Source organism: Typopeltis vanoorti, chromosome 5, assembly GCF_054136105.1.
Source record: "Typopeltis vanoorti isolate ZY-2024b chromosome 5, IOZ_Tvanoo_1.0, whole genome shotgun sequence".
NCBI classification, from domain to species: domain Eukaryota; kingdom Metazoa; phylum Arthropoda; class Arachnida; order Uropygi; family Thelyphonidae; genus Typopeltis; species Typopeltis vanoorti.
In genome coordinates, this window is record NC_143553.1 from 56,586,949 (window position 1) to 56,612,028 (window position 25,080).

Here is a 25,080-nt window from a genome sequence, read left to right on the forward strand (position 1 = left end):
ATGTATTCGTTTCTAGCTTGAAAGAAACGACCCCATCGGAAGTCTTAATCCTTAACTTTTCACGTTAGCTCGAGAAATGACTAAACGCATTTTTAGTGGTTCGTTTTCCACTCTCCTTCTACCCGCTGGTAACTAGCGATCTTAAGTTTCATTACCGAATGTTCTTCATGATGTTATATGCTCTATATATTTAACAGATAAGTGAACTGCGCAAAACAAATCGGATAATCGTATTGTAATGTATACGAATCTTCGCAATATGCTCATAGAGAAATACTGAACTCCAAAAAGCTTAAAGAGCTAGAATTTCCCCCCCCCTTTTTTGTTACGTTTATACTGCTCCTGTTCCCCCATCTTAATTTAAGCTAAATCTTCAAAGCGTAGAAATGGGGGGGGGGAATTATCACTATAGTGCACACCAGTCAGTTGTCGAAAGGGGGGGGGAGGAGAAGATGACAAAATGATCCTTATAGAAATCATTGGATAGAGAGGAAAGATTTCTGATAGAAGTAAATGAAGGACTTTGACTTTACCTTCCTTTTGATTACTTTTGTTTTAGTTTGTTAGACTTCCATTGTTCTCACGTACCTATTTCTTCTTTTTTTTTTTCATCTATCTTGTCTTTTTTATTTTTACTCTGGTTTAATTCCATTGCCTACTATTTTTCATGTCCATTCCTTCCTTTGTGCAATTATGATAATTTTCACTCTAACTCCCGATCTCTATGACAATAATTCTTTTCCTGGTATTCAAGCAGTTTCGTCCCTGTCCCACAATGCGCTTAAAACTGAAGCACTAAGGATTCTACCATGTTCATCCTGATGTCAAAATTTTGTTTTTAATCTTTCTAAGTTTTAACTTAGTCGGGAAAAAGCAACAGTCTTGTTTCGTAATAAAAAAAAAGGATTTTTCTTACATTAATAGATATTTTAATTCATTATTTTAATTTTAGTATTTCAGAAACTGCAACATTTAAGTTTATTTAGGGACATCCAAGTTATTTCTTCATTTTCATGATGGAATCGCTTTGAAAAAATATCCTGGATATTTTTTGGAATTCAATGATCACCATAATTAAATGAGTGCGAGTTATTTCTTAAGGATAATCTTATTCAAAAGTAATTTTATGCTTAAACAATAGAAGGAAGAACCGAAAAATATAAAGAAAACTTTGGCATACACTGCTCAGATGATGATTTGCATACATTAAAAATTTCTCAATTCCTTTCTGGTGGTACAGTATTTGAAAATTAAACATTCTTAATAAATGGGCAATTCAAACTTAAACCTTCTTTCACTTACACCATACATTTGGGCATTCTATCGTATATCTGCAAACAATCGCATGATGGTTAATATATCTTTTAAAAAATTTTATGTTAAATAAGTTCTATCCTTGTTTTGAGCTAGAGCGAAATGTAAAACAAAAGTGATACTTCGTTCGTTTATGCTGTTCGAATAGAAAAAGTATTGGCTAAGAAATGGGGACGGGCATATTTTCCCACAATTATATTATATTAGCTATTGACTATAACTAAATTTTAATCGAATAACACGAAGTAGCTAAAGTTAATGAGAGTATGGTTAAAATCTTTCGTTGTTTATCTGTGTTTGCTACAAGAAGCATTCCTATCATCCACTTATGTTTTTTTCTGTCCTTCCTGAAAACACATTATACTTACATTCTTTTTCTGTAATTATACACTTATCAACCAAGCTTCAATAATGCTTATAAAGTCTGGCTAAGTTGAATTAACCAAATTCAAAAATTTCTTAATATTTGACATTTGGTTAATTCAACTTATCCAGACTTTATAGGCATCACTGAAACTTGGTTGATAAGTGTATAGTTACGGAAAAAGAATGTAAGTATAGTGTGTTTTCAGGAAGGACAGAGAAAACATAAGTGGATGAGAGGAATACTCAACATAGTATTAAACCTAATGTTATTAGATAACATTTGTTCATCAGGTAAGTGCCAAGGAATTGCTATTACCTCTGACTAGGCTGTAACTAACTTCTTAGCTACAGGATGGTTCCAATAAAGTGGAAGGAGAGCAAAATAGTTCCGTTAAAATAAAGGAGACGCTAAGACAAATATATCAAATTATAGACTGGTCCATACTTCACGTGTGTGAAGTTTAAGGGCTGGATTTGGTGGATAGGAGGTTACTCTATGAAGGACACTAACGATTTATGGAGTGTCGGTTTTGCTTTAGAAATTTACTTGCTTTCTATAATAAAATGATAGTTGCAGAAGAAAATGGCCACACCATGATTATTGTCGGACTTTGCATAAGAATTTACAGAGTTTTACACAGAAATCTATTACGCAAATTGAAGTAAGTGACGATAGATGTGAAACCGGGCAATATAGGTAAGAGAGTAACTGATAGATGGACATCAAAAGTAATATCTAGTGGAGCAGAATCAAGGAGAAAAATAGATGATACACCTCTGCTGTTCAGTTTGACATTAATGATATTGGGGGGGGGGGGTTGTTGATAATGTTAAACTGGAAAGGATAGGTGAAGACTGGGTAAAGATAATGGTGCAGTTCAGCGGTGTGACAAAGTATTATGCACAGCAACTTAAGACTTCAAACTGTGTATGACATTGGGAGTGCACTGCAAGAAAATATGGCTGTGGATTTTAGAGTGATAGTGGACGGGGTGTTTACATTCAAGAGACACACTGAGTAAAATGGCTCAGTATTTGCTTGGACGTTGAACACACTGATAGAAGAATAACAACCTCCTAATCTCCAAGTCTTGTACTCCTACTCAGATGAGGAGGTTGTCCTGTGAGGGAACATTCTATCAGAAGAATGTTTCCTGTGAGGATAAAGTTAGTTTGAGTTTAATGTTTTAAATATAAAACTCCCTTACGTTATTAAGGGAGTTTTATATGATAGACGCAAACAATTTTCAATACATGACGAAACAGGACACAACACAAGTGTACACCAAGAAAGTAGAATGAGGTACCAAAGGGATAGTCCTGAGTGCTTTTCCAGTGTATGATTTTCAGGAGATGTATTATGTAACATGGTTAATGTTAGGTATTTCTTATGATATGGGAATAATAATATGTATTACATATCCTAAAGTAACTTTATTAATGACTTCCAAAATGACACTTGTCAAGATATCAACTTCCAACTAGAACCCTCAACATTTCTAAAAATAACGAAATCGATGTAAGTATTAATTTTAATAACTACATAGTGAACTATTAAGACATACTTTCTGATAAACACTCAATGACTAATCAATGATTAGTCATTGAGAACAAAGGATGGTGTCATCTTGGGAATGAGTGCGACCGAAACAAGCTTTAACTGAAATAGTTTCCCAGCAAGTTCCTTCAACTGCATAAGAACGATTATACGTTATTCATTAGCGTACATTAATCATTCAAACATCACAAAGATTATCACTACCTTCTGTTTTATCGCTCGAAGAACCCAACGCCTTGTGGGAAGGCAACAGATGTCCGGGCTGCTAGAAAGATAATCTATTTTAGACAGAAGCCATTAATATAAGTGGCTTGGTATGTTGATTATAGTAAATCAGCTAAACCAGACACTTCATATCGCTGAATATAAAACAACTGTTTTATTTTACTAACAGTGGAAAAAAAAGGAAATATATTTGCGATTTAATCAAATCTATATTATTACTGTATTATCAATTCTCAGAACAATTTTATTTTGATTGGATTACTTAACACGACAGCACAATTAGTTTTTTTACACGTGTATGTTATAAATCTCTCAACAACGCATTTTTACCCAGCGATTATTTTAATCTTATTCAAGCCATATATACTACTATTTATAGTGTTGTTGTATCAGAAATCAGACCACATACAAAACTTAAACTGCAACGCAAAGACAGTAATGCCATGAATGGAAAACATTGTGCCAAGAATGATAGGAACCATAACGTTAAAGTTATTACACAATACTCCGTTTTTTTCCTTAAAATGTCACTTTAGCAGAATTTATGCTTACTGTAGACAATCAGTGTTCCAGTTATTTTTTTGCTATTCCCATAAATCAATTTCTATAGATAATCTTCTATATTCACAAGCATCTATCATACAAATTCAATTAGATACTGACGTTGATGACGTATTACTGTTTCCATAGGAATAAATCATGTTTGTTGAAGGTTATTGCATTCTTCGTTGTCTATAAATATTTAATTTCAAGTGAAAAAAGCAACTTTCGATGTTTCTGTTGGATGAATAGACATTTTGAAACAGAGTAATGTTATATTTTGTTATTAGTAGGATGTATCAATTCTCTAACGCAATAGAGCATGCTTTTGATAATGCGATAACAAGATACTAACGTGTAAACAAGCATCATACCTTGTATTTTTTGAGTTTTACATTGTTTATATATCAGCTCACTTACTATAATGTTTTTTTTTTCACTATTCATCGCCTTTGCTAGTAAGCCCTTTATTTATATATGCGGTTTTTACTACAAATTTTTGTTCTTGAGGGTTTCTTTATTATTAATAAATATTTCTGGTAACTCACTAACTCGTATGGTTCAAGAAGATAAGGTTTATTTATTTATTTTTATTTTTTTGAAAATCTGTAATTTACGAGAAACATTGGAGAAAGAAATTATCTCTGAAGGCGCTGAGTTTTCTAATGACTCAGCGGACTTTCCTTCTTACTCAGCACTAAGTCAAATAGCATTTGACCTTTGTGGTAGCAGACCATTCGAAAATCTGGCACAAAGCCAAAAGTTATCGAAGTGAATGTTTTAGTGGTCTTTGTATTCTTTGTATTTTTGTAAATAAACGGTTTGCAAGGATTTTAACATTGCATTTTCATAAAACTTTTAATATCATAAAGTAGAATCAAAATTTTTATAGATAATAAATGAAATTTTGATGTTATAAATCTAAATTTCTTATAATCATCGATAGTAATCATAAAACGCAGATGAGATCCGCCTTTCAGAGATCTACAATTTCGGGAACATTTTATTTCGGCAAAATATTAGTTCAGCAACATCTCCATTCGTTGCATTCTCTGCAGTGCAACTAATTATTATGTTACACTAACGGATATTTGATATCTAGTTTCATTGCGAGTCCGTTTTTCATGGAGAAATAATCCCAATAGGAAAACACGTGAATTAGACCCGAATTGGTTAATTCAACACCACTCCAATTCAACTATTGCTAGTATTAGTACGGATAAGATGCCATTTCGGTGCATTACTGGCTCTGATCAAATCAAAGCTGCAGTCATCGCATTATTTCTCTGGCGCTGTGTGTTATTGTGATGACAATCTAATCTGCTGACAGACTCACATCGCCTTCCTTGCTTTTATGATCGGAAAGGAGTTTATTACGACCAGTTCTAGAGAATTATATAAGCGTTATCCACGTGTGCATCTCAGAAATAAATTTAGTTATCAGGTTTTATTGGCGTTCTTCACTAATCATTTCTCTTTTTGCAATGTCACAGAACGAATAAATTCCAGGTGTCGCTGGTATCAGGATAGTATCCGGAAGCCCGTGTAATTTCTAAAGTTTAACAATGTTAATACTTTGATGAATCGGATATAGAACCATAGGAAACGGCTGACGTCTTAAGTATATTTCCAGTGCTCGGGACAAATAATAAATAAACTCACATAGTAGTTTTTATGTGGTACTTCAAGCGAGAAGAGAGGGTAGAATGCAGTTGCCAAAACATCGTGAGATTCTTCAAGACTCCTAAGAAAGAAGCCAAGTGACATTTTCAGCCACTTCAAACATTGGACATCACCACGTGTAATATTTTCAAAAGACAACATTGCTTGGAAACTTTTTTTTCTTCTAGAAAGAGGCACTACTGGCCAGAAGAATACACGCACAAGGAATATATCCCATACCAAAATAGTACTCTATAACAGGTTACATCATTACTAACGCCTCTAAATTAGCATTGTTATCTGACTCCAATATTATTAGATCTTATATTTTGAATTACGTCTAACTGCTTCAAACCACGTAGATCTTTGGTCTTTCCCTGTTTCTTTCCTGGCATACTGCCATCCAACCCCTGCTTTACTAACCTTTCTTCTATCGCATTCTGTTTAAGTGACCTTAGATTAGCTCTGCTCACACATTTCTGAATGCTAACAATGTCATATTCCTTTGTGATATCCTTTCAATATGATTCTCTCATTGATGCCATCTGTTTTCTCTTCCCTAATCTTCCTTATTTGTTTTCACTAGACTTTGAAATTTTATTTCTAACCAGGCACCCAGATCCGCAAGTAAAAATTGATTTGAAATCTCCATAAGAATCTTTCCTTCGTTTTAAGTAGCGGATGGATTTACTTACTTGACTTCACCTGAGCCCATTGCTTACTAGAGACCTAATTTTTTGTTAAAAATGTTTCTATTGATCTCCGGAGCAGAGTTCCTGGTTTCTTTAGTGTTTATCCCTACTACCGTATTCCCCGCACGTTTATATTTTGTGCGTCGAGTTCACATAAAGGAAATTCGCATAGTTGGTGATGGTTGTTACCTGGTATCTAGTCGTATCCGACTTTGAATCTTGCGAACATGCTCACCGTCTCACTCGGTCTCTTCTTTCAGCGGATGTAATTTCCTATTGATAAATTAATTTCTGTTGTTCACATTTAACTCTTTTGCTGTCTTTCACTCCTTCTCATGCTCTCAATCTTCCTCATAATTGCTTTTTCTTTCCTGGTGCTGATATACATTTACTAGCTTTTAAGAGCACAGATTTATAAATGGTGTGCTTACAGGATTTTAACTAAAAGTGAGGTAACCGGCTAAATATGAACCCCTAAGTATATCCTTAGATTTATATATTCCTAATATGATGCAAGACATCGTTATCCCATGTGCTATCCTAAAGCCCAATCCTGTCCTCAGATATGTTGCTATTTTATAAAGAACTTAATTAGCATGGAAACTATTTGTGGTTCTGTTTTTGTATCATCTTAGACACCATTACTGACAATTAAGATTATTTTTGCAATATGAAATGACACCCGCGAACCGCTCAAATTTTTGTTGCTATCCAGCACTATTCCATAATTGAGAAGACCAGTGCTGGACCACTTGTTTTTGATTACAATCGGATTTAAAAACCTGATATGGTTTGATAGTTATTGAAATATTTATTCAATTAATAATTGTAAAAATATAACCACATTTTAACAGTTGATTCACATCACGTGTACAAATTATACATATTATAGTATTCACCTTGTATAAATATGACAATATTTCACAATACAATTCAATGCACAGTAAAAAGTTACAAAAATAAAATTCAATTATTACTATCGTTAAATTGTGAATGAAGATATTTATAATTAATAATACTTCGTTCATAATTAACATGATCTACCACAGAGGTCGCCAAACTTCTTTGACTGTCGACCCCTTCAAGAGTTTCTTACTTTTTATCGACCCCCCCCCTCTATTTTGCTATTACGTAATTATAATAGGACAAGCAGAAAAGACGCTTATGTGAGTTTTTAGATTGTTTATTTTATAGTTAGTGTTTCTTGTATGTGCAATATAGTATATATTATTATATTGGCTTAACGGCAAACGGATACGTTTTTGTTTTTGACGTCATTCTTAACATTACATATTTGACAGGAGAGATAAATAATATATGAAATATAAAATTTAATTTAGTAATATAGGATGTACAAAACTACGAGTCCTGCTCAACTCTTCAACATAGAGAAGAGTTTAGTTCGTGAATGAATAACGATTGAATTATAATATGTATGTGGATGAATTTTAGAACATTAACGCTCACTTGTATGTCGATACGCAAAAATGAGACTGGGATCGAATACGTGTAAGTAAATAAGCAACCACGCACGTGTTGCAATCCCTCTCCCACCGCGCCGGAACCACCGACATCCGTTTATTGGTAAATACATCATTTTAACTATTTTAAGTTAGCTAATAGTTACTTCCGTAATTATTTTCATGACCTTGCTCCATCTTACAGGTCCTATTGATGTCACTGTTCCCACAATTCACTCTTAATTGCGTTGTCATTCAGGATGGAGGTAATCCAAGTTTACCGAATTAAATATTACCCGTGCAATGATGTCTTATATTTTTCTATCGACCCCTAACAATGTTATATCGACCCCTTTGGCGACCACTGATCTACCGTATCATAAGCAGGACTTATTTACATTCATTTTGTTAGTCTCTTGCTTATAAAATATTATTCATGTAATTCCTTTTGAGTTTTGTTAGTTTATTTTATTTTATGTAATGTTAGGGTATATCATAGACATGAAAAGGCTCTGTATTAAAGTGTCATTTATTTTATTTGCTTTATTCCTTTAATAATAATATAAGAAACTGTGATGTATGTAATTTTAATATATCCAGAAGATTCCTTGTGATGTCATTTGATTGGTTGTTGTGAGAAATCATGCCAATTTCTCCTAGCGCGTGTTGGAGCGTGAACTACTATATACCAAGGGAACAGCAAGTTCGATATGAGCTAAACCGGTGAGAACCAGTTACTGGCGGGAAAAAGGAACGAGTGGACACGAAAACGAAAGTAAAAAAGAGAAAGGAGTGGGGGAGTATAGAGAACGGTAGCTAGAGATTGAAGGGGGATTTTGACGTGCTAAAAACGGAATAGAAAGGACCGGGAATCACTTGGCATTTTAGCTTACCTTTTGGGAGTTGGAGTTCTACCAAAGCTTCCGAACGCCTAGCAGTGAAATAATGCAGGACATAAAATAATATATATAAGAAAAGGAAGAAATGGGTAGATAATTTAAACCAAGTGCAGAAAGGTTATATTCTCCAGAGACTATAAATCAATCGCGGAAATAGAAGATTCTTTTAAGTTTGTGTTACTATAAAGTAAAAGTCAGCAAGGACATTAAAGATGTTGTTCGATCTCCTTATGATGTGATGAAGCTATATCCTGGTAAGATTACCTTACTATACTTAGAGTGAAGTAACGAAAATTAATTCTGCCCTAGTCGCTGTATTCAGCGAGTCAAGATTGTGCTAAGACTTTTCCACAATATTCTCAATATTATCTCAATAGGCTTCTCAATATTCCCGTTCAGTCAATGTACACTTAATTCAAGTGACAAATGCTATATTACTGAATTAAGTGTACATTGACTGAACGAGAATATTGAGAAGCCTATTTGATGTAATTTAGGAATCTCGAACTTACAAGAACTAAATTGATTGACTGAGCTTAGAGAATTACAAATGAATGTCTGATGGTTCACGAGTTGTATTCTTTCTGAATATCTTGAACTGATTTGTTATTTAAAATGTTTTGAGATGTAACTTTGGTCAGAGTGAAGTTGTGATAGAAGTTCTTTGTAACAAAAAGAATAAGATCTGTTAATATAGTTTTTAATTATAAATTTTAAGCTCAGCTGAGTAGTGCACTAGTATCTTAATGAGAGTTTTATATTCGTTTAATTGTAATGTCCCTGTTGGAACATTGTGTTATGATGTAATTATATGTGACACCGCATTAAATGTTTTTTTTTTATCTAAGATCAATCTAGAGTTTGCCTGATTTTCTTTCACTGAATTGCTCATTAAATATTTCGAACCAAAAGCGGGAGCTTTGCTTAATAGTGAGAACCTCGACCTAAATTCAGCTTTCTAATAACCTGGTACAGTTGAACGTTGACTTATCTAAGTTGCTCATGCAATTCAGAACTTGGAGTGGCGCAGTATAATATACATTTTCTTCATGATCGGATGATATATCAGCCTACAACTAGTTAAGTACTAACAAGAGAGAATTGTAAGACGATAAAACGTGATTGAGCAGAAACTACGATCCAACACTATCATATACTGTTGATACACTTATTTTGACTATAATTTTATTATGGTTAATAATACGTTTTCTCATATATGCAAGTAGAATATAATTTATTTCGAATGGTTTCATAGTTATGATAAGTAACTGGTTTAGAGTAATGTAAGTTAGTTAATGCAAATATGTGTAACCAAGGGCCGTAGCCATACTGGTTACTAGAAAAGTAATTAGCTCAAAACAGACACTGAGAGTCCGGGGACCGCATCTAAGAGGTACCTCAACATGTACATTATTATAACTTACCAGTTATAATAATGTACTTGTTAATATTTTAATACCTAATTGAATGAACCAATTTATAAATCAATACCTTAATTGGTTATGATGTATGAGTTATAATGATCTCTTATACTATACGTTTAAAATAATTGTCAACATTCTTTAATCCTATAAGGTAGTTTCTCAATCTTTTTCTGAATACATATTCTGAGGTTATAGATTTAATTTCATTAGGAAGTTTGTTATAGCTACTCGTCGCAATGTACTCGAAAAATTTATGAAAAATTTCTTTGTTAGCCTGAGGTACTTCCAGCGTGTTTCGACCGCAGCGCAATCCATAGTCTACATAATATACCAAGAAACTTTCAGTGTTTCTTTTTACATATAACAGACAACCATAGAGATATAGTTTCTGAAATGGTAGAATGTTATTAACGATATTCAAATCATTGGTTGAGTATGCGAAGTCGGTAGTAGTTATGGCTCTAATTATTCTGTCTTGTATTCTTATTAAGGGAGCGGATTGTTATAATAGTTTCCGACTTTTAAGCACTGTTTTATGATTGACTAATAATTTCAGGTGTGTTTAGCAAATTGTATAATCAGTTTCGTTTAGTTTGTCTGGGGTTCCCTGGCTTTTATACTATGTGCCTCCCTTAAAATAATTATAGATTTTTCTTCTTCCCTTCCTTCAAGAACGAGCGCAAATATGACTTGACGTGAATATATATATATATATATATATATATATATATATATATATATATATATATATATGTGTGTGTGTGTGTGTGTGTGTGTGTGTGTGTGTAAATAAGTTTTTTTACCTTGGAATAATGTATATTAGGGTTACCAAGTAATTTTATAAACTTGGTTATTTTTACTCCTAATCCCAAGTAAGCAAACAGTTGTTTGCACCTGAACGTAATTCAAGTCTAAAGGTGGTGCAACACCAGGCCAACTCATTGTAAAGGTGGGTAAAGCTCTGATCACTGTTCTTAGTATTTTCCATAATGTAAAGCACATCTCACTAAGAGATGTAAACTGCAATACATTATGGTTGGGGTCACTACCCAGACCGGTTTCAACCTTTTTTGAGGTCTCCTCAGTGAGTAGCTAGACCCACTGAGGAGACCTCAAATACCACTGAGTCTCCTCAGTGAGTAGCTAGACCCTAAATATACGAAGGTTTTAGTAATACAGAGCCTTATCAACTTTACCTATACAAGTTGCTACAAGGTGTTTTTATTTTGAATAAGCAACTTGTATAGGTAAAGTTGATAAGGCTCTGTATTACTAAAACCTTGGTATTTAGGGTCTAGTTACTCACTGAGGAGACCTCAAAAAAGGTTGAAACCGGTGGGCAGCTCCGTGAGGCTCTGCTTGGGGATAGATTTTTTGCCCGTCTCTGAATGGGGCCACTGTTGAGATTATGGCTCTGCTTGGTAGTGGGATGAGCCTGCCACTGGGTAGAGCCAATACTGAGAAGTTCTTCTCGGTGACGGGGTGAGCCTGTCATTGAGTGGAACAACGCAGAGTTGGGCGATCTTTCGGGATCGTCTTATTTGTAGAGCCCGTTTCACTTTTACATTAAAAAAAAAAGGTTGAAACCGGTCTTGGTTGTGATCCCACCCATAATGTATTGCAGTATACATCTCTTAGTGAGATGTGCTTTACATTATGGAAACTTGTTCTATGGTTTTCCCGATTAAGTATATGCCTTCTAATTTTCATTATTTTTGTTACACTTGAAAAGCCTGTGTAGTTCAGTAGAAGTGGCGTTTGCACTCCATGACGCTTAACCGCACAAAGAACGACTCGAGTTCAAATCTAGTTGCCGACTGGAGGAGCATTGTTTAAGCCTTTTTTCGATCGGTTCCCGAGTTAGTCGATCTCTGGCAAAGCCAGCGGGTTTTTTTCTTCCTGACGCCCATGTTTTTCATCCCGTAAACTCAAGAAAATCGGCCGTTGAACCCCCTGAAATATTACTGAAATAATTATACATTAAAAATATATTATGTTAGGGTTATAGACCACGAGATAGCGGCACTTATTAGCCGCCGCCTTCACTACGTACCGATTAATTAGTGACAGTCTTGGGCCAGCTATCTCTGATTGGCTACCAGTGGAGATTGAACTGCCCACTTAGTCTCAAAAAGTTAGATAGGGCTTAAACGGTCTCACCTACCCCCTGTGGGGGAACAAAAAGGCGTTAGCTGAGTTTTTTATTGTTTCACTTGAATTTATAATTTCCGCAGGTTTGTCATTTTGATTTGTCATCTGCATATATGATATGCGTGATTGGTATTCCATTAACGTCAACTCCGTTTGTTGAGGACAGCTTCTTTAATGAGTTCTTGGATGAAAATGTTAAATCATGGGAAAAGGACATCATTAGTTAACTACTCGTTTGGTATCAAGTTTTTTAGCTGTGATACTTTTAACATTGAAGTACTGCACTTGTATTCTGAAAGTAGTTTGAAACAAATTTTAGTATTTCAAAGTCTATGTTTTTTCTTGTTAATATTAGAATAAGTTTCCATCTACTGACAGAATCAAATGCTTGTTATATCCACAAAACAGCAGTAAAGGTCTTCTCCTTGTTCCATGCGATTTCGGAGAGACTACGAAAGATATGGTCAATTGTTGGCCTTTTTTTCCCCTAAAGCCCCTTATTTTTTATTATCTGTTTCTAAATGCTATTTAGATCTTATTATTTTTACAAAGATTTTGTAATCTTTGTAAGAGGTCTCCCTCGCTCTATCACGAAATACGAAGATAGATTTTTGGTTATAACAGTTATATCGACGCACCACGGCAAGTCGGCTTGTAAGTTGGCTCCATTCAAGCACAGTACGCAGATATCCGGACAAACTCTGCCAACACGTCTACGATAAGTAGGCCTATACTCATGAAGGTATGCAGTCTTGCATCCCTTTATCCACAGTTCATCGTAGAGCACATTTCATTGGTGTTGTATTCATAAAAATTGGACAAGAAACCAGTGGACTAACGCACTTTTTACAAATGAGTCATTTTAGACTTTCTTCCGATTCTAGACGACACTTGATCAGGCGTGAATGCGGTACTGCTTGTCATCGCGAGAATATCTTTGAAAGGGATAAATACAGCTGTGCTCGGATCATGTTGTGAGGAAGCATTACGCTTAATGGACGCACCGCGCTACAAGTTGAAAAAGGGGACTATGACTGGTGAACGATATTGCCACGAAGTTCTTGAACGCGATTGTCGATTGTTTCGTGGTGCTGAAGGCGAAGAATTCATTTTTTATGGCGGACAATGCTACATCTTATCGTACACGAGCGGTGGAGATACTTCCGGAGACCGAAGATATTAATCGAATCGAGTTGCTAGCAGGCTCCCTAGATCTCAACCCCATAGAACATCTTGGGGGACGCAACAGGGAGACGTATTGCTGCTCGAAATTCCCCATCTAGAACAAAAACAAGACCTTATCCTATTTCTAAAAGAGGAGTGGGCCAGTTTGCCTCAAGAACTCCTGAATCACTTGGTGCTAAGGAAGGTAGACGTTGTGAGAGTTCCATCGCAGTTCCGGGTAGAATTTTGCATACTGAAATGTCTCTCTGCATAGTTTTCTATAAGCACTGTACATTATTATAATCCCTTAAATACATCCTTAGGAATTGCAACTTTTGTCAAAAACTTAATTTAATTTGTACGAAATTTATAACAATTTTGTGTAATATAATTTATTAGTGTGCTGGCAATAAATCTGTGTCCACATTTGTTGTCCTTAGTTTTTGGACACCAGTGTCCTCCATTATCTAAATAGTTTTCTAGTCGAATTAGCTTATAGATCACATCATTCCACTCGTGATTGCTTAAATTCCTAGGATCTGCAGCTAGTCATAATTTGGCGGAAATTTTTTTTCATCGTAATGTACGAAATCCAAAGACGTACCTAGTTCCATCGGGGAAACCTTGATTCATCGACGTGTCCTCATTTCGATGGGAACAATCAATCATTTCAGGCCCGATGTGCATAGTCCGTCAGGACAACATTCGCTTTCTAGGCTTGTCATACCTCGCATTGTCTCGCATTCCAATTCATCATAGTCTTATAAGAAATGACGTTACAAAAGCAGCTTATTTTTTTTTTTCCTTTCATTCTTTCTTTGATGTTGATAATGTCATTATAGTGCGATCTTTATCAGTGATACAGTATTGGAAAAACACAGTCAAGACTTGGCAATCTAAATATGCTATAATGAAAGGTAACGGATGTTTGTGTTTTGTTTTGTTTTTATTCGAAAATTTAATAGACTCAATTACCGATGCCTTTCTCATAAATTGTCATCATACGTTCGACCTCGCCGTTATGTTTTGGGAGGACGCAAAAAAAGGAAATAATTTTATGTTATGAGGGGAAAAGACAAAAAAAAAGCGAGAATTTGTCTTCACTTGGACTTTTAAATGATGTTCTTGTAGCTGTTCAATGAATTGTAAAATGCGTTCCATCCACTATAACTAAGGATCAAAGGATTTCAATTAATAGAAACGACGTATGTTAAGGTGATGGCCAATGCAACTGGACTCGACTGTTTGAAGTAGATTGCGCAATTCTCTTACAGAAAGCAAATAGAAATATCGCAGCTATACTCAGAATAACTGAACACAAATGACTGAGCGTAATGTTGTTAGCTATAACAATTGCTCATGGGAATTGACTGCCGTGCAAAGTTCATTTACGTAGCAAATCTCACGGGACTTTGTTTCAAACGATCAAGTGGAGTGACCTTCCAATTGTAAACTATTTCATTATCCTTCCGATATTTGACATTTTCGCAATAACCGCATGCGCGAAACAATTTCTAAAACAGCCTCAAAAATATCTTTTAAAAATTCTCATTTTCGTGTTTCAGAACATGCCATTTACTCTCCTGCCCTTAGGGTAGCGACATAAAGAGAGGGAGCCCAATTTGTTTATTTTTAGCGCTGCAGTTCCCAAGCTACTACCAAACTTTCATATACATGTACACCTATATATTGATGTAAGCTGAACAAAGAAGGAAAGCGCCATCTCTTGACGACGCAAGAGATTAGATCAATCAAAGGAAACGTATTTAGAAATATGTCATCAATGTGATATTAAACGTAGGAAAGGTAAAGAAACAAGAAATATTAGTCATTTTCCTTGTTTTGTTAGCTCGTTCTGATGTTTAATATTCGAAACAACTCTTCTATTTTGCATGAAAGATTTTTTTTTAAAAAATAGCAAAAAAATCTAAGATACTCAACATCGATTAATAGTCTTATTTGAAAAGACTTAAGTGGAGAGAATAACCTTCTCGCATCCTTGACACGCGATTCGAATCCATTTGCATATTTCCAAACAATAAAGTATTTAGTGACAAAATTAATCTCATTTACCATCAAGTAACTTAAACCATTTCGGTTTTTTATGGAAAAGACAGTTGCTCATATCCAAAAAACTAAAAACCATTTAAGTTATGGTTTTGAATTGCAGTCACTTGGAATGGTAATGTGGTGTAATATGAATCCAGTCTTTCTGTGCCCTTTTTAAGTGCTACGTGTTTTATATTAACGTGTTTAAATTCTTCCCATACAGAAAATACATTAATTTGCAATTTTTGCATATTGCAGCCAAGCATGACACGACTAAAAGGCACTTATGCATTTTAATCAGATTAATATTTTAGATAAGATAAACGTTGATGAGGATGAGTGAAGCTGCGGAGGGAGGTTCGGTCGTTAGAACTCAAATGTCGAGAAGGTACTGCATTTAGGTAACTGAATTACTTATTACTTTTTTTTTATTAGTGAAGCTTGCTACGGTAAATTTTTTCACAGAAATTTTAATGGCTATAGTGGGCAAGTCTGTTACATTGAGGATTTTTTTTTAATTTTTAAGTCTTTTAGTTATTATTATACAAGCATTTCTTGGGATAAAGACTCATCAAGGGAGGTAATCCTAAGATGCATTCTAACAGAGGTGATGTTTATCATACCTTAAATTGGTTCAATGTTTTTTGCGCACTCACCGACTCATTTGGCAATATATTCCGCTCACCAATCACTCTCCATGCAAAAAAAAGTCATGCCGCACTCTCTTATACACCACACCTTTATTCAACTTCCAAGACGATCTCTTTTTTTTCTAATTACCCTTCCCCCCCCCCCTCTTCATCCCTTTTCAAAAATATCCTAGCTATATATTCAATAAGCACCTCATATGTCTCAATCATATCGACCTCCTTCGCCTACTCACCAGAGTTTACATTCGCTCAAGCTATCTTCATAGTCAGTAGTCCACAAACCCGACACTTCTTTTGAACTTTTTTCCAGAGTTTGCTTCTCGCTTAACGCAGGTGGCCAGTAGTCTAATGTGGTCTAATCAAAGCCTTATACATCAGAATGGCGACATCCTTATCTCCACTTGGCAGTGTTCTTCTTAGTATACTGGTATCTTTGTGCGTGTGCTGTTTTTATCACATTTCCAATGTGTCCCTTGAACTTCAATTCTCTATCCACCAATATTCCAAGATCCTTCCCGCTCGCTTCTTCCACCTCCTGTAATGCAACGCTTCCAATATGATAAGCAACTTTACAATTTTGAGATCCAAAATGCAAAGCCTTCCGCTTACTGGTGCTAAACTGACATCACTACTTGTCAACCCACATAGCTGCTACTTGATTAAAATCGCTCTGAAGCACTAGTACACCTACATCATTCCTAATAACGTTTCCCAACTTAGCATCGTCTGAATATCAGCGATATCATTAACAGCATGTTAAACAGTAGTGGTCAAAGAAAAGAACCCTGTGGAACTCCACTGGTAACTCCTCCTCAGAGATATAATTCCTTCTATACACTACCGTTTGTTATCGATATAATCAATCTTCCTCTTGATAGCCGTATAATGGAAAAACTCCCTAGGATTTTGCTTAGCCTCTTTCGCTAGTCTCCTCTCATAATCCAATTTCGCTCTTCTTGTCATACGTGTCACTCGTCTTGCCTGCACTTTATAGATTTCATTTAATTGTTCACTTCGAAATTTATAATTTCTCCATAATCTTTTCTTCTGCAATTCCTGCTTAATTTCCCTATTCATCCATTTAACACCTATTTTGTTAATCCTTTTTGATTTAGGCACAAAGTCTGTTATTGCCATCATCAAATACTTCTTAACAATGACCTACGCCAAATTAATATTTTTTTCCTTCGAGTTCTTTTCCCCATAGAACTTCTTCAAGCTGTTTTCTGAGTTTTCCATGATCTCCTCTCCTATAGTTCCACATATATCCTTTCAATCTGGATGTCTCTGCATGCTTTCGCACCTCCCAAGTCAGGACTATATGATCAATTCACCAATTGGTGGTAATGTTGGTATGTTGTCGACAATTACATTATCCGACGTTATTACTAAATCCAGTACATTTTGCCCACGAGTTCCATCCATTACCGTTAAAAATTCAAGAAAATCTTTTTTCCTTTCTCCCATAAGCTATTTCTTCTTCCCAATTTATATTTCAAAAATTGAAATTTTTTTTAGTAAATGAATAATAAATGTCTAACGGTTTTAATTCCTTACGTAAATATAATCTGTACATAATTCTAGATCGTAGTTACACCAAATGAAACCAGAATTTTTATTAACTTCTTAAATTACTTCATACCTTTATATTTATTAAGCCTTTTCCTTCAGATGCATGCGTGTGCAGTCGACCAGTACAGATGAATAGTGAATGCCCATGTCTATACATCCATATATAATCTCGTATCAGGATAATTACCATATACTTAAGTACAAACATTGGATATCTTTTTATCTTCTTGAGAACGCTTCTACAGTCTGTCTTATAATCTTTAGCATAATAAAAAACGAAATCTCTACACATAACATATTCACTTGCTAAAGCAGACTTTGATTTAATAAGTTCTGAAACAAGGATAGAAAAAAAAATTAATTCTACAGACATGCATTCGTACTTAATTCTATATGCATTAAAATTCTTCACCATGCCAACCAAACTCGTTGACATGCAACTAGTAATGCGGAGTTCATTTAATTAATTTCTGAATCTATACGAAACGAAAATCCAATGAATAGTAGAACATTAATACCAACAGAATTAACAGTGATGCTTCGTTTTTCTGGGAATTCTCACAGGAATGCGGCTGCGCTTATGTTGTATGTAACGAATACTTGTTATTGCCTTCTTGAAACCTGAAATATAATTTTAAACAGGTTTCATTTCTTTCATTTAGTATGCAAGTTTTCTCACTAGCATTTTTATTTTAGCAGTGTTTTTTATTAACATGAAGATCGAACGATTTTAAATTCAGCGATCCTTTTTGTCGGCTTCATTTGTTGTTTTAAGTGTGTTTATTCTGTAAAAACACGGGATCCAGTTTCATTTCCATAATAGATGCATCATCGTCTTTATCTATCATTCCATATACGTCTATACTGGATTGTTCGTAATTTAATTAAGCCAATAAACTTGCGTGCAAGCTTATGTGCTGAATCACAATTTATTTATCGAAATCCAATTAATTTTGAACAAAGGGGAGAATATAACGCTTGCAAATATACTCATTTCTGCTCTTTTATATTGACTAATGTATTTTTAAAAAACGTAGGGATAAATTTGACTTCATGGGAATACGATGCTGTGTTCACCTAATCCTAATTGTGTTCTTCATTTACATGTCATATCAATGATGGTGTTCTGTTTAAAATTATTTCCATAATCTTTCCATTTCGCCATCTTGGTATCACTAAATGTTTTACCAAATTGTCCCAGAAACTCGAGGTATTCTTCTTTCTACAAAGCAAGAAAATTACCTAGAAGAAAGCGCATTTAACAGATATAATATTGCATTGACCTTCATAGGTTGCTTTGTATGTAATTCTCAACTACCACCAAATAATGCCTACAGCAGATTTTTCGCAGAACTAACAAATGTGTAAAACAAAGTAGATAGTTTTCGCGTTATAAGAGAATACTGAACCACGGTCGTTAAGTAATACAATGCTACTAGCAGCTGCAAAGTGTACTTTCTACGAGATTTATCTGAACGGCGAGCAAACTTCAATTCCATTCAATTGAAGTTTTCTCGCCTTTGAGCATCGTTAAGAAACAGGCATCATTCTTTTCAAATACGAGATGGGAAAAACGAGTATCCATTTTTGGCAAGAGTGGCATGATGACTGTACCTCACTATCTGTTCTTCTTTGTCCATCAGAAATTTCTCGTTCAATCTGTTAAAAGACTTTCCGCGCATAAAATTTAGCATTCATGCAGCCTCCCATCATTGACCACGATGGCTCATAAAATTCATATAAAAATCTTCTGAAATTTGAGCTGTAATGTGACATTGGATTCGAGGGTATTTCGTGAAAGATCGGTTTATTTAACATTTCTGCAAAATAGGTCCTTGCAATCAGTTTTATTGTGTTTTTTTTTCCTTATAATTAGTACTTCACATTATTTGTGCTGCTTTTTTTGTTTGGTGTATCTCTTATATTGCAGTACTAAACCAAATTAAAAATATAACGAATGCAATTGCAAAACAGAAAAAAGGGATGATACTTCTCGTGAGTGCAAAGGATTTAACTAACGTTAAATACGAACCAAAGAGTATACGAAAGGATTACTGGAAGAAGTGAAAATAGCGAGTGTTAACAAGATACTGAATTAAGAAACGCGATGTTGACAAACGATTTGATATTCAGGTTGTGTAGAAGGAATGGTTGCAAGCTTTTTGGGATATGCGGAGTGGAGTTTGAGGAAAGAATGGATTTGTATAAGAGGGATGGCATGCTGGAATGCGTTTGGTATCAGGAGTCTGGAGAAATTCTTCATTGATATGAGATCTAATATGAAAACTCACGGAAACCACATGTGACTTTAAATATCCGGACATTGCTTTGGGTACCCATAAAATCTCATGAGAAGAATAAAGCAGAATTTAATGCGCTGTTGGGCGATAACTTCCTGAAGCAGCATGTAAGAGGTGGAACTCTGAATCAAACAGTATTAGAAGTGATAAGTGACGGAGAGTGGTCAGTTAAGGATGTGATTGTTTTACCTCATATCGTGCTGTAACGACAGGGGAAGTGCCTAAGTATATGAATACTTTCCATTCGAAAACGTTGCGTACATAACTTTACAAAACAATACATTATCTCCAACTGAGGAGAATATTGGTTCAGTCAGTCCCTTGTTATCGATAGCTGAATGGGGAAAATATCAGAAGTGAATGGGAAGTATTAGAATATATTTAAATGACTCAATATCTAAATGGGTCCCCAGAGTTCAAAAAATAAACAGTGTAAAGGTCTTGTTAAACGTTCTTAAGAAAAAGTTGTGAAAGGAATACCGTGTGCATAAGGATGATGTCAGTTAAGAAAATTATAAGTCCCAGACCAGAAGGGTTAAAACGATTGTACGGAAAATATACTAACTCTGCAAGGTAAAGATAATCTAAAAAATTCTCAAGTAAAATAAGGGCTGAATGTAAAAGAATAACCCAAATGAACGGATTGTATGCGGGTAGCAGATGCAGAAAAGATTATTCACCTAATGAGTACCCATTTGTTAAAAGCTATAAACCTGTTGTATACAACACGAAGCTCAATGGTGCCCCTCTACACTGAATAAGGAAACTCAAGTAAGGAGAAGGCACTAGAACTATCTACAAACTGAATAGGAATGATGGGATATCAGCTTTGACGCTTAACGATATACAGAACTAGCTATGCCTTTTAGCTGACTTTATCATTTGAGTCGCACGAGTGGAAACCATTATAATAATATGAAAGAATTATATCAGTCTTCGCAAGAGTGGTGCGAAACGGATGGGTCTCTCGAACTATCAATATCTCGGGAGTGGTGATTAAGTCGAAAACGTTTTTAAGAGCTCGCATAGAGAAATTAATTGGAAGAAAATCTGTACCTTGCAATGAAGAGCCTGGATTTGCTAATTTGCTATATTTGAGTAACTTGCTCACATTTTATAATCATTGAGTTAGACAAAGTGAATGGATACACAAAGGTTCTTTGGACTTGCTGATGCTTTTGATAGGATTGAGCATGGAAGGCTGTTTCATACGTTGGAGGATATGGGATAGGGTTATAAACTACCAGTTAGAATAAAAGGATGGCTTATTGAGAGATATCAAAGTTGTATATGGAGGATGTGAGCCTACAGGAGTGATGGTACCACTGGTTATCCAAAGGTGCATTGTTATTATTCAATCTGTATACATTAATGACATTGAGAAGGCTTTAACAGGAGACATACAGCTATTTGCTGATGATGCAAATATAGGTAGAGTAATCAGGATTGGTGGTGATATGCAGTACTTGCAGAATGATTTAAATAGACTGGAATAGTGGGACATGAGAAAATTGCTATTGGTTCAGTGTTAGTAAATCTAAATTATGCACTTCGGCGTGATGTATATGGAGATATTCACTGGCATGCTGTGCTGATGAATTATCGCTAGAAGAAACTGATTAAGCTTAGGGATATTGGAGTTTTAGTAGGCAGGATGCGTAATTTCTGGGACCATATATCAAATATTGCAAATATAATCATTGGATAATTCCAGTACTAAATTACATCATCACACGTGAGCGTTCGCGTCGGCACTTTTACGAAGATTTAAATGCATTGTTTTCGTTTAGAAAATCATGCATTGATTAATAATGCATTGTGTGAATTACTGTTTTTCTTTAGGTGAATCCCACCTGTGAAAGATTGTGGACGTATGGTATATTACTATCGTGGGTGGGCCAAGAATTAATAATCGAATTATTACTATAGAAATTATTTAACCAAGAGACATTATCCTATATTCTGAAAATTATTTTTAACGGGCATTCTTGAAGTTATCAGTAGCAGGTTAATTACGTATTGCACGCTGCATGTTTTCCTATTCGCCTGCGGTATAATGAAAGATAAGTAGTTTCCATGGTAACGAAAGATGAGTTTCAGATTTCGAAATTTCATTATAATCCTAACAGATATTGCTAACTTCCGTTTACTCCACTAAAGCATCTTATGGAGCGGATAAGTTTTAGGAAGTGTTTAAGATATTTTAATTCAATTATGAAGCATTTGCACTCAATTATCAAATAAGGAAAAGGAGTTGCATATAATATGATGGACTAATTAACAGACAAGCGTGTTTGACTGATTTAAATAAAGGACTTCCAACATAAATGCTGTTTATCACAAAGCTAATAATATTGAAAGAGCAGGCAAATTAAAGTGAAGTTTTAGAGACTACTTCTACGTGATGTTAGGCAGGTCGGATTCCTTGAGATATATAGCTCTAAATATACAGGGTGGCCATAAATTAACTTTCCCACTTTGGAGGTATCTGTAGCTAAAACTAATACACGGAATAAGACCACATTTTATATTGAGAGACTTTCGAAGGCATGGGGAGATGAATTCCGCGAAAAAAAGATTTAGTATCAAAAATCGCCGATAGGGGAAATTTTGGCGTTGGCGGAGCCGAAAGCAGTCAAATATTTGAAGGAAACTGTAAGCTGCTGTCACGTACTGTGCGTACTCGACAACAGCGCCACCAATTCTACTTAAAAAAGTGATTGGGAACATTCAAGCAGTTATTCAAATGATTGACGAATTGTGCTCAATATGCGTCCTACCTTACCTCAACGTGCTTTACTTGTTAAGTTGTTTTACCTTAAACAGTGCAATTCCGTAGCCGCTCTTCGGGAATTTAGAAGGCTTCATAACCTGCGTACAGATCCTATGTCAGCTGTAGCACTGAGAGCTATGATTAAGAAGTTTGAAGAAACTGGATCACTAGGAGTTAGACGTGGCAGAGAACGGAAAGCACAAGAAAGGTCAGCACATTGAAAATCGTGTATGTGATCCAGCGGATCCTGATGCTGATGAATAAAACATTATTTCCTATGAGTTCAATCACTACATTAATTTCTGTGTCTCTCACAAGTTGTTTTAGTTTAATTATTATTATCATCATTGTAACGCGCCACATATCCAGCTGGAATGAGTGACGCGGCTGTCGCTTACACCGTCGAAATGTTGTTATTCCATTTTATCTGCCTTTAATGTAATTATCCGCTTGTTTTCGGCTCCGCCAGCGCCAAAATTTTCCCTATCGGTGGCTTTTGTTACTTTTTTTTTTCTCGCGGAAATCATCTCCCCATGCCTTCAAAAGTCTCGATATAAATTTTGATCTCATTCCGTTTATTGGTTTTAGCTACAGATGCCTCCAAAGAGGGAAAGTTATTTTATGGCCACCCTGTATTTGCAGACATCTTTATTTCTTCCGTTCTCTCTCCTCCAAAGAAAAAAGGAGACTACAGTTTCATCCGATGAGTATACTAGAGATTGTCAGTAATTTAACAACTACCGTTAGAGGAAAATGGCGGTTATATGTACGTAATTCGTTGACCAGAGTTCCAGATTTACTTCAACCATAAAATTTCAGTCTAAAGAAAGGAGGAAAATAAGATTTTGACGTACTACACTCATCACTTTAAGAGAAGTTCCATTAATATCATTATATCGACATTGTAGTAGCGCCCTCTTGTATCACTCAAAAATAATTCAGTTGGGTGATATTGTAATATACGGAACATGTTCAACAAAAAGTGATAGAAGCATTTTTAAATGGCCATCTAGAATTCTTTGTCTCTTGGGATAAATCAATAATCAGAATATCTAGTTTCACACCAGGAAAGATAATGCAACTGTCTTTTAAAATTCATAAGAGAGAACGTTTTAAAAAATTTGTATTTAGTTTTGTATCTCGTTGAAACGTTTGCATACTTTTAGTTGAATTATGGTATCCTCTTATGCTGCCCAGTTGAGTTTTAAAACAATTATTTCAACTGCTGCTTCAAGGTTACTCCATATGTGGTGCATACCACATATGGAGCATTAGACGTAAAAAAAGGTGCAAAAATTATCTGGAACTTAGGTTATATCAATCTTAGTTATATATATCTTATATAGAAGATTTTAGCGGCTTTAAGGTATATGAAAGTTTAAAATATTTAACTAAATGAAATACGCGAAATAAACCCAAGAATATATTTTCGTCATTTTATACTTTATCGGAACTGTCAGATTTTCGCCGGTAGGCAATTTATAAGACAGACCGAGCTGTTCAGATTGCGAAGCCTTCAAACTTTTTTTATACTTTTGCATTTACTTTGCTAAATACAAAACTACGTGCAGTTTTTTCTCCCAAATTGTTTGATATTTATTGGAACCGCAGGAAAACTAGTTTATTTCTTCTCCGCTTCAATTGAAAACCATATTTACTTGTCTTTTCAAGCGATAGAAACGTCTTGTCGATTCATCTTGAGCAATTCCAAGCAGTAGTTCTTCGGTTCAACTAATTGGATAACTGGAAAGAATGAATGAATGAATGCGAATAAGCGAATAATTCTTTACAATAATATTTCTATTGTTCAACCAAGAATGAATTTCTGCACCACAGAGCATGCTACAAATGCAAGTTAATAGTTTCTTTCGAACAAAAATGATTACGAAGTCAATTATTTTGCAGGAGTGGATTCAGCTTTAGTTACGTACACTCTTAAAATAATAGGTTAGTTTTTAAAAGTTGTTAGGAAGACATCAGTGAGTACTCCTATATAATCCTATATTCAACACTATTCGACACAACGAATTGGGTACTTAATATGTGGAGGTACCCGATGGATGTCCGTTTTTCAAGCCATTTCTAATAGGTATTCTAAATCATGGTGTCGCAGTTCAATCCTCTGAAGAGTGTATGATATCTTGACTGGGTAGAGTACAATTTTTAATTGGATCAGTACATTTATATTCATCATGTATACCCATACTTCCAACTTCTCTATTTTGCATTCTTCCTTACGACTAACCTTTTCTGAAACCATTAAAGTTTTTCATAAGCTTTA